The 9,638-nt window shown below is 43.6% G+C and overlaps 1 non-coding gene across 1 annotated transcript; it reads right to left on the reverse strand.

Annotated features, from left to right (window-relative positions):
* Positions 1-6,767: 6,767 nt before the first annotated feature.
* Positions 6,768-6,874, reverse strand: LOC136204425 (small nucleolar RNA R71). The gene has a single exon (XR_010675266.1). It is a non-coding gene; the product is annotated as a small nucleolar RNA R71 (small nucleolar RNA).
* Positions 6,875-9,638: the final 2,764 nt, after the last annotated feature.

The following is a 9,638-nucleotide window of genomic DNA, read 5'->3' on the forward strand; positions in this document are numbered from 1 at the left end:
GCGTGCCCCATCTGGAGAAGACTTCCTCACCAAGTTCTTCATACTATGGACCACTTCTTATTTACAGGACTGCCACCCCTTTATACTTACTCCCAATTCTACCTCTAGCTTTAGTCTTTCCATTAATTAGGTAGGTTATCCTTTTATGTAATTTGTCCTAAGGTTTTAGATGATATAAATTCATCTCTTTCTATTGTAATTGCTTAACTTTTTATCAATCAAATATTAAACTTCTTCAAGAAGCTTGTTAAAGTTTTCACCTTCAACAATGGGGATTTCATATTCCAATGGATTTAGTCCATGAAACTTGGGATTCACTCCTTCTAGTTTAGCTAGAGAAGAACATCTTTGTTAGTTTACGATTAAAACTAACACATCACGATTTCAGTGAAATCCACGCTGCATCAGTTGGTATCAGAGCAGATCATTTTCCTTGAACGGAGACTTCTTTCAACAATGATTCAACCGAGTTATTCACAAGCCTTAAAGGAACGTCTTGAAGCCGAGACAATGGAGATGAAGCTCAATATGTTGAGATGATAAGAAAGACAAGAGAGAACTTGGAGCAAGAAGAGATGGAGAGGCTCTAAAGGGGAACCCGAAATAGCCGGAGACGACAACATCGAGCCCAACGGAAAAGAGATGGAGAAACCACTATTTCACCTCCTAAAGATTCATCCTAAATCTGTCCTCTATTGCACAAGGAAAAGGTAAATCCAAAGCTTTCAATTCTTGATATGGAAGTTGTGGGTATGCCTACTCTTAGTGAGGATTTGGTTGTTTATGGTGTTGTTAGCAATTTAAATTCTCATTGTGGAGTTGTTGATAATGAATGTATGAATGAGGATTTAAATGTATGTGTGGATGAGGAGGAAGGGATGCTTGTGTGTGAGAACATGGGGAGGGTTGAATTTGTGTGTGGTAATATTGAGGAAACCAATGTTGTAAGGGGTACTCCCCAAGTGTTTGATGAAATGCCCCTTAGGCATAGCCACATATGTATGCTTAAGGACATTAAGGATATTTGTCTTCAAGAGGGGGAGAAGGAGTTTGGGCTTATTAATCTCTTTAAGGAGAAAGATGAAATTAGTTTATGTGTGGAGATTGATGGCTATGGTGATGGGAAAGACGTTGGTGGTTCTACCATGTTGGGTTGTAGCATGTCTTTTGAGTCGGACGACTTGGCACGTGAATTAGTCGGTTCGAATTATGAAGAGGAGTGTGAGGAAACGAAAGGTCATGGGAAAAGATGGATCGTGGATGAAGATGGAAATGAATTTGACTATAACCATGAAGAAGAGGAGATTGATGAAGAGGAGAACCAATCCGAGAATGAGCTAGTAAGACATGAGGAGTGTGATTATTATGAAGGCGAATTCGAGGATGAGGTTGAAGAGAGAGAGCACGCTTCCGGAGATGAAATCTGTGAGGATGGTGAACTTTGTCATAGTGCATATGAGTTTGATTATGATGAAGATGGTAGAGTTTACCATGAGGAGGATGAATGTCAATGGATTGAGTGGAACCAATATGGGACCGCTCATGAGGAAGACGAAGATGGGGTCTACTATGATGAAAGTGGGCGTCGGTGTGTTGAGTGGGATCGACACGGGGCTCCCTATGAAGATAATGAAGGTAGATTCTATTGTGACGATGAGTTGGAGGATGTTGAACGGAACTAAAACGAAGATATCTATGAGTATGATGGAGGTAGGTTCCATCATGATGATGAGTTGGGACATGTAGAATGGAACCGAAGCAAATAAGCTTATAATGATGAAGAACGGTTTTGAGACGACTATGAGTCGGAAAATGTTGGGTGGAACCGAAACAAAGACACTTATGAGTATGATGAAGATCGGTTCCGAGATGACTATGATTCGGGAAATGTTGGGTGGAACCGAAATGAAGATGCTTATGATGAAGAAGAAAATCGGTTCTAGGATGAGGATGAGTCGAAAAGTGTTGAGTGGAACCAAGATGAAGACACATATGAAGTTGATGATGATGGCAATGATCACAATGTGTATTTGGTGACTAGGGTGCCAATGCCTAGTGAGGAGGAGCCTAGTCAATGTCATCAGTTATTTAGAACTCGATGCTTAGTTCTTGGGAAGAAGTGTGAGATGGTGATCGACGGAGGAAGCCAAGTGAATATCATTAGTCGGTCCGCCATGATCAAGTTTGGGTTGGTTCTCGAGCCATATCCTAGACCTTACCGCCTTGGTTGGGTCAACGAGGTGGAGAAGCTTCAAGTTACTCATTGGTGTAAAGTTCCTTTCACTATTGGAGCTTATGGGGATGAAGCTATGTGTGATGTTGTGGAGATGGGTGCTTGTGATGTGCTACTTGGTAGGCCATGGTAATTTGATTGTGATGCCTCACATGCGGGAAGAAGCAACACCTACACCATACGCAAAGGCGGAATCCGATATGTCCTTACACCTTTGAAGAGTTCTCCTAGTAAGAAAATGGAGACTGGAAGATTTTCCAACTCGGGAGTTGAATGTGAATGGGTGCATTGGTGGAACAGTTGAGACATTAAATCATCTTGACTTGGGTTCCATGGATGAGCTAGCTAGCCACTCTCCTAGTGAAGTCAAATCCAAAGAGGAGAATGAGGTTGAGGAAGGGGGTAGCGAAGTTGGAAGTGAGGAAGTTGAGCCGATGTCCGAGGGTGACAAGCACATATCTTCCAACGAGCCACCTAAAGGGCTTCTTAAAGGGCTTCCACCTTTGAGAAGGCTACCACGAGACATAGCATAGGATCCGGGAGATAGTGCACCTAGCTCTACATATAGTGAACTGAGATCTAGAGAGGAGGATGAAGGGTGCTCTATGAAGCCTATTGATAGCACCAAGATGCCTAGCACATGCCACATGCAAAAGAACCGAGTCACTCATTGGGTAAAATATGAACTTATTCTTTTGTGCTTTGTTGAAATATTTGTGTTGGAATGTTGGATGTGCATGTTGAAGGAGAACATTCCCTATGATGAGCCCGTGAGAGATGATCTTATCGTGAGGAATATGGACTCTATGTTAAGTGAGAACCTTCCTTATGATAAGCCTATGAGAGGCAAGCTTGTTGTGAGAAATGTGAGATTTATGTTGAGGGAAAACACTTCCTATGATGGGACCATGAGGGTTGATCTTGTTGTGGGCTTTGGGGATTGTTTGATGAGGGGGAATGGCTTCCCGTGGAATATAGAGAAGATGGAAGGATGTCAAGACTTGGTAGATTCGGAACTCACTATGTGGAACCTTATTGACATGTATGTGTGTGGGTATATGTGGTGCTTGTTAAGGAAGCACCAACCCTATGAGGAGTCAATAGGAAGCGATCTTGTGATGAAGAGAGTGGGGTTTATGAAGTCTTTGATGAATGGGGATAGCCGCCCGAGAGATGTTGAGAAGGTAGAAGAAATTCAAGACTTGGGGATTGATGGCCAAGTTAGTAAAGTGGCAAGTCTTGAAGTTCCGAGATTGTTAACCCAAGGTGAGGGACGAGCTACTATGTGTGTGCTTGGGTTCACTATGATGTGGGTTGACAAATGTCGTCGGGATATTCCGTTTGATGTGGGCCATAGGCAAGGAGAGATTGAGCATTGTAGCCGGGTTAGTAGAATGAGTGATAGCAAAGTCCGGGCATACTCAAGGGATCACTCCAATTTGGGTTGATATATGGCGCCGGGACATGTCACTTGAGGTTGGCTATGACCGAGTGGAGGTTGAGCCTAGCATCCAGGTTGATGGTGTGAGGTATACAGAGGTCCGAGCATATTCGACTCAAAGCCATATTGGGGTTTTGAAGAGCATGTGTGGGATTGAGCCTAATTGGGTTGATACATGTTGTCGGGACCTTCCATGTGAGGCAGGCCAAAAGCGGGAGAAGATTGTGTTGATTCCTCAAGTTCGTGATGGGGAGATCAAGAGGACCCATGGATGGTCCATTCAACGAAGTGAGGGGCGTTCAACGACCATCCAAGCATTTGTTGGGAAGTGGTTTGACAAGCTTCGCCAAGACATACCATTCGATGTTGGTAGAGCATCCGAGATTGGTGGAGATTGGGAGATGAGTACCACGGAAAATGAAGTCCGGGGTGAGACACTTATGGAGATATGGGGAAAAACTCGTGAGGAGAAGGTGAATCCGACAATATGTGTAGTGGACTTCTTGAATTCATCTCGAACAACACCTTGGTTCGATTTGAGGGCTTGGGTCCGTTCACAACGAGCACATCTCATCAATACGTGGCAAGCAACTTAGAGTCAAGTTCTTTTTAAGAGGGAGTGTATGATGCGGGCATCTTTCCACTGGCCATGATCCTGAGGCCAAGAGGACGAAGAGCTTAGTGTCAAAGCTAACAAGGGCCATGGAGAGCCATCCAAGGGGGAGGGAAGCAGCAGTAGTCATCAAGATGCGTGGAGCGTGTCTATCACTATGTGGAGCGTGCCGAACCCAATCCGGGAAAAGAGTCCCGAAGGTCATCCATGCGGGGCGTGCTTCCTTATACACGGAGCGCAGATCAGACGTCCGGAAATAATGCTACCCAGGAGGTCAACTACGCGGGACGTGTCTCTGAGGCCCGCAGCGTGGAGCGAGCTTCCGATAGCTCCCATTTATATAGGGTTTTTAGGATTGTTTTAGCTCGTTTTTGCTTTATTTCCATTCAATTTCAGTATCATTTTGCTATCTTTCAGTCAAAATCAGTAATTTCCATTATTTATGGCATTTTCTATATTTTCAGGTGTTTTGGGACTGTTTGAGCATTTTTCGAACCAGACCCGTGCCTTGTGGAGCACCTCCGGACAATTCAGGGACCGTCGGAGCAAATTTCGGAAGTCCAGGGACCAAATCAAAGAAAAACCGGACTCAGTCCTAATTTAGTGCCTGTCTCGCCGAGACAGTGCCTGTCTCGTCGAGACAGGCCCTCGTCTCATCGAGACACTGCCCGTCTCGACGAGACGAGGCGGGCCGATGGTTCCCAAAGGGAACCATCGCGTGGTGTCTCGATGAGACGCCTAGTGTCTCGTCGAGACACCTCTTGTCTCGACGAGATGAAACGTTGGGAAGCAATTTCCCAGCGTTTTCTCACTCCCTAGGCGCGAATTTCAACCTGCAAAATGCCCAAACTACCCCTAACTAAGCCTGCACTATAAATAGAACATGATGGCATCTTTGTTAGGGTTCTTGCTTTTTTCTTTTTGTTCTTCTCTCTCTCTCTTTCCTTGTATTCAATTTTATTATTTACTTCCATTGTAACAGTTCTTAGCTTGGGGGGAAGATTGATATAGGAGAGTGCTCTCCCGATTTGTAATCAGAATCAGACGAAATCGGGTTTTATATTCCTAATTCCTTACTCTGTCTCTTGCTTTTTGCTTATTTGAATTAATGATGATTCAGGCTTATAATGCGTGTTATAATTGCTTGTTTAATTTAACTATGAACTAATCCCCATCCAATCTGGGATGGGGATGAATTGATTGCGTAACCATGTATGATTAAGGATTTAGTTTACTGGATTGTTTCCAATTGATTAGATTATGCGAGCTTAATGTCTAGATTTGTCAGAGATAGGATGATTGCTAGAATGAGATTCGATGATGATCAACTAGCCTGACATAGCAGAACCTAATGCCTTGAGTCTGACAAATTTAGGATTGCAGATAGGTAGATACCTGACCAAGGAATTACCTAATCCGAATTAGCATAATCTGACCTCGCTAGAGACCACTAGGAGTGCGGGCTAGTGGCTGGGCTACGGCTTTAGCCTTAATCACCACAGACCCTAATGCTTTGCATGCCCTAGGTTATATGCTTAATCAAGCCGTCAACCAAATGCATGTGAATAGACTATAGGAGACTGACAATCTCCACGTGGTTAATTAGGTGGTTACCGTCAATTATCATTATGATATGAAACTAAATCCCAGTAAATCATACATGGGACCCAATTAAGGGAATCCCCATCTTAGATTGTGTCATCAATTAATTCAAATTCTTCCATGTCAAACGTTTTTATCTTTTATTTTAGAAAATTTGCCTCTTTAATCACTCCACCACATATTTAACCTTCCGAACAATTGTGTTCCTACCTTGGGCCGACTAGTTGTGATAAATAGTCCTTGTGGTTCGATCCTGTGCTTAGCACTGTATTACTTGCTGCGATAGGATACACTTGTCCTATTAACCGCTATATATTTTACGAGCATCAAGTTTTTGGCACCGATGCCGAGGACTATTTTTTTTTATAACTAGTTTACTTTTGGTGATAGGTTTATATAATTGTTTGGAATTCCAAGAACCGAGGTTCTGGGAATTACTCATCATTGCATTTTGATTCTTAAGCTGGTATTGTTCTTGCAGGACATAAAAGGGTGACACAATGGCCGAAGATCCGTCGGTCATGGAGCTGTTGAGGGCAAAGCGGCCTATAAGCACCTCTGGCATCCTCGATCCGACAATAACAGCAATGTCATTTGAAATCAGACCCACAATGATTCAGATGATCCAGAACTCGGGACAGTTCGGTGGGGATTACTACGAAGATCCTAACTCACATCTTGACAAATTCATGGAATACTGCAGCACTTTCAAGTGCGAAGACGTCACATCTGAACAGATCTTCCAGAAGCTGTTTAGATTTTCTTTGAAAGAAGAAGCTGCAGAATGGCTACAATCCATTGAGCCAGGGTCTCTCACTAACTGGGACACTACAGTATCAACATTTCTAGCAAAGTACTTCCCTCCATCAAAGACTGCACAATTCAGAAGCGACATCACCTCGTTTAGGCAGTCCGACAGTGAGAACTTGCATCTAGCCTGGGAGAGGTTCCAGAAGTTGTTAAAACGGTGCCCCCACCATGGTTACCAGCGGTACCAGCTTGTTGACATGTTCTACTTAGGAATATCTCCTGTCAGCCGTGCCTTTCTGGATGCAGCAGCGGGAGGAAATCTATTCAACAAGACTGCAGTTCAAGCATACAATCTGATGAAAGAATTAGCTGAACGAAGCGCATGTTGGCAAGTTGAGACGCCGGCTCCAAGAAGAGGCACAATAGCCAAAGAGTTCCCTGGAATATTTTCAGAATCAAATCATCAGATAGCAGCGCTTACAGAAAAAGTAGATCTACTGGGAACTCACCTGAAATCATCGGAACCAGTAGCAAGCTGTGAGGTTTGCAGCGGAGGGCACAAGAATGTGGAGTGCCCGATTGTACTTGAACAGATCCATTATCTAAAACAGTATGGGTCAAATAGCACGCATTGGCAGCATGACAGACATCGAGGATCAGGTTTTGAGACTGAATGGGAGAGAAGTATAGATGTCCTGAGAGAGAGCCTGAGTGCCATAGAAGGAAGATTGGCACACAATGAAGCTTTCTGCCAAAGGCTTCAAACACAGGTCAGTAAATTGGTAGAAGAGGAAGCACGAGCAATCACGCTTAGGAGCAGAACACAGGTAAGCGCATCAGCCTTTGTGCCTCAGCAAGATAAGGCAGACCCCATTCCTGGTAATATCTCTACCCCGTCTGCTCCACAGGTAAGTGTTTCTGATCCAACTCCGATTACTGAAACTGATGTACCACCAACACAGGTTACCTTGCCTTATCCTACTTCTGGGAGAGCTAAGTTAGACAGGGATTATTCCAAAATGTTAAATGTGTTCAAGAAAATCGAGATTAACCTCCCGTTTCTTGAACTTCTTGAGAATATGCCTGTGTATGGAAATTTTTTAAAAGAGCTGATCTCTAAAAAGAGAAAACTAGGAGATCATGAGACTGTAATGCTAAGCCAGGAATGTTCTGCCATGCTAACAAATCCGTTACCTAAAAAATCTAAAGATCCTGGTAGTTTTAGCATTCCCTGTACAATAGGCAAGGTTCATTTTAAACGTGCTTTATGTGATCTTGGTGCAAGCATAAATCTTATGCCGTTGTCTGTTTACAGGAAATTAGGAATGGGAGACCCAAAGCCTACGTCAGTCACAATTCAGTTGGCTGACAGGTCTATAAGGCGTCCGGTTGGAGTGGTGGAAGACCTTTTGGTCAAGGTAGATCAGTTCATCTTCCCAGCTGACTTCGTGATCATGGACATTGAAGAAGATGATCAAGTCCCGATCTTGTTAGGGAGGCCTTTTCTCGCCACTGGACGAACACTGATTGATGTTGAGGGAGGCAAACTGATTCTCAGGCTTCAAAACGAGGAAGTTGAATTCAACATTCTAAAATCTATGAAATTTCCTGTTGATGATGAATGTTGTAATTTTCTGAGCGTAACTGACTCTTTGGTTGAGAATGTTTTCCAGGAAACTGAAGAATGGAACCTGAGTATTGAACTAGATGAGGAGTCATTGGATTTAGAGACCGAGGTAGAAGGTAAAGAGGGTTGTCATTGGGCCCAGCATGACGAACTCCTGGACAGAGAAACAAAGACAAGGCCTAAGACCTCGATTGAAGAACCGCCAACCCTCGACCTCAAACCCTTACCTGCCCATTTAAAATACGTGTTCTTGGCACCTCCTTTACACTTACCTGTGATTATTTCGGCTGAACTTACAGGTCCTGAGGAAGATCGCTTGGTGGAGGTGCTGAGGAAGCACAAGGGAGCGTTTGGATGGCAAATGTCTGACATCAAGGGAATCAGCCCGTCTCTCTGTGAACACCGGCTCTATATGGAGGATAAGGTGAAGCCGACTGCTCAACCACAGAGAAGACTCAACCCAAAAATGAAGGAAGTAGTGAAGGCTGAGGTAATTAAGTTGCTTGATGCAGGGATGATCTATCCAATCTCTGACAGCCAGTGGGTGAGTCCCGTGCATATGGTGCCGAAGAAGGGGGGCACAACAGTGACATTGAATGAGAAGAATGAACTAATCCCGGTGCGGAAAACCACCGGGTGGCGAATGTGCGTGGACTACAGGAAATTGAACGACGCCACCAGGAAGGATCATTTCCCTCTTCCGTTCATTGATCAAATGCTTGAACGTATGGCAGGTAAGTTTTTCTTCTGTTGTGTGGATGGGTATTCGGGCTACATGCAAATATCAGTGGATCATGACGATCAGGAAAAGACCACTTTCACTTGCCCTTTTGGGACATTTGCATATAGACGGATGCCCTTTCGGGTTATGCAATGCACCTGCTACGTTTCAGAGGTGTATGACAACTATATTTTCTGATATGATAGAAAAATTCATGGAGGTCTTTATGGATGATTTTTCTGTTTTTGGTACCACTTTTGATAGCTGTTTGCATAACTTGGGATTAATGCTGCAAAGATGTGAGGAAACTGACCTAGTCCTAAACTGGGAAAAGTGTCAGTTTATGGTCACTGAATGTATAGTTTTAGGGCATAAGGTATCACGAAAAGGGATTGAGGTAGACCCTGCTAAAGTTGAGGTCATTGAAAAACTACCTCCCCCTTCCAATGTCAAAGCAGTTAGGAGTTTTTTAGGCCACGCTGGTTTTTATAGGCGCTTTATTAAGGATTTTTCTAAAATTGCCAGGCCTATGACCCAATTGTTGCTGAAGGATGCCAATTTTGTTTTCACACCTGAATGTCTTGAATCTTTTAACACTTTAAAAGACAAATTGATTAAAGATCCCATAATGGTTAGTCCCAACTGGGATTT

The sequence above is a fragment of the Euphorbia lathyris genome, chromosome 8, assembly GCF_963576675.1.
Source record: "Euphorbia lathyris chromosome 8, ddEupLath1.1, whole genome shotgun sequence".
NCBI lineage: Eukaryota > Viridiplantae > Streptophyta > Magnoliopsida > Malpighiales > Euphorbiaceae > Euphorbia > Euphorbia lathyris.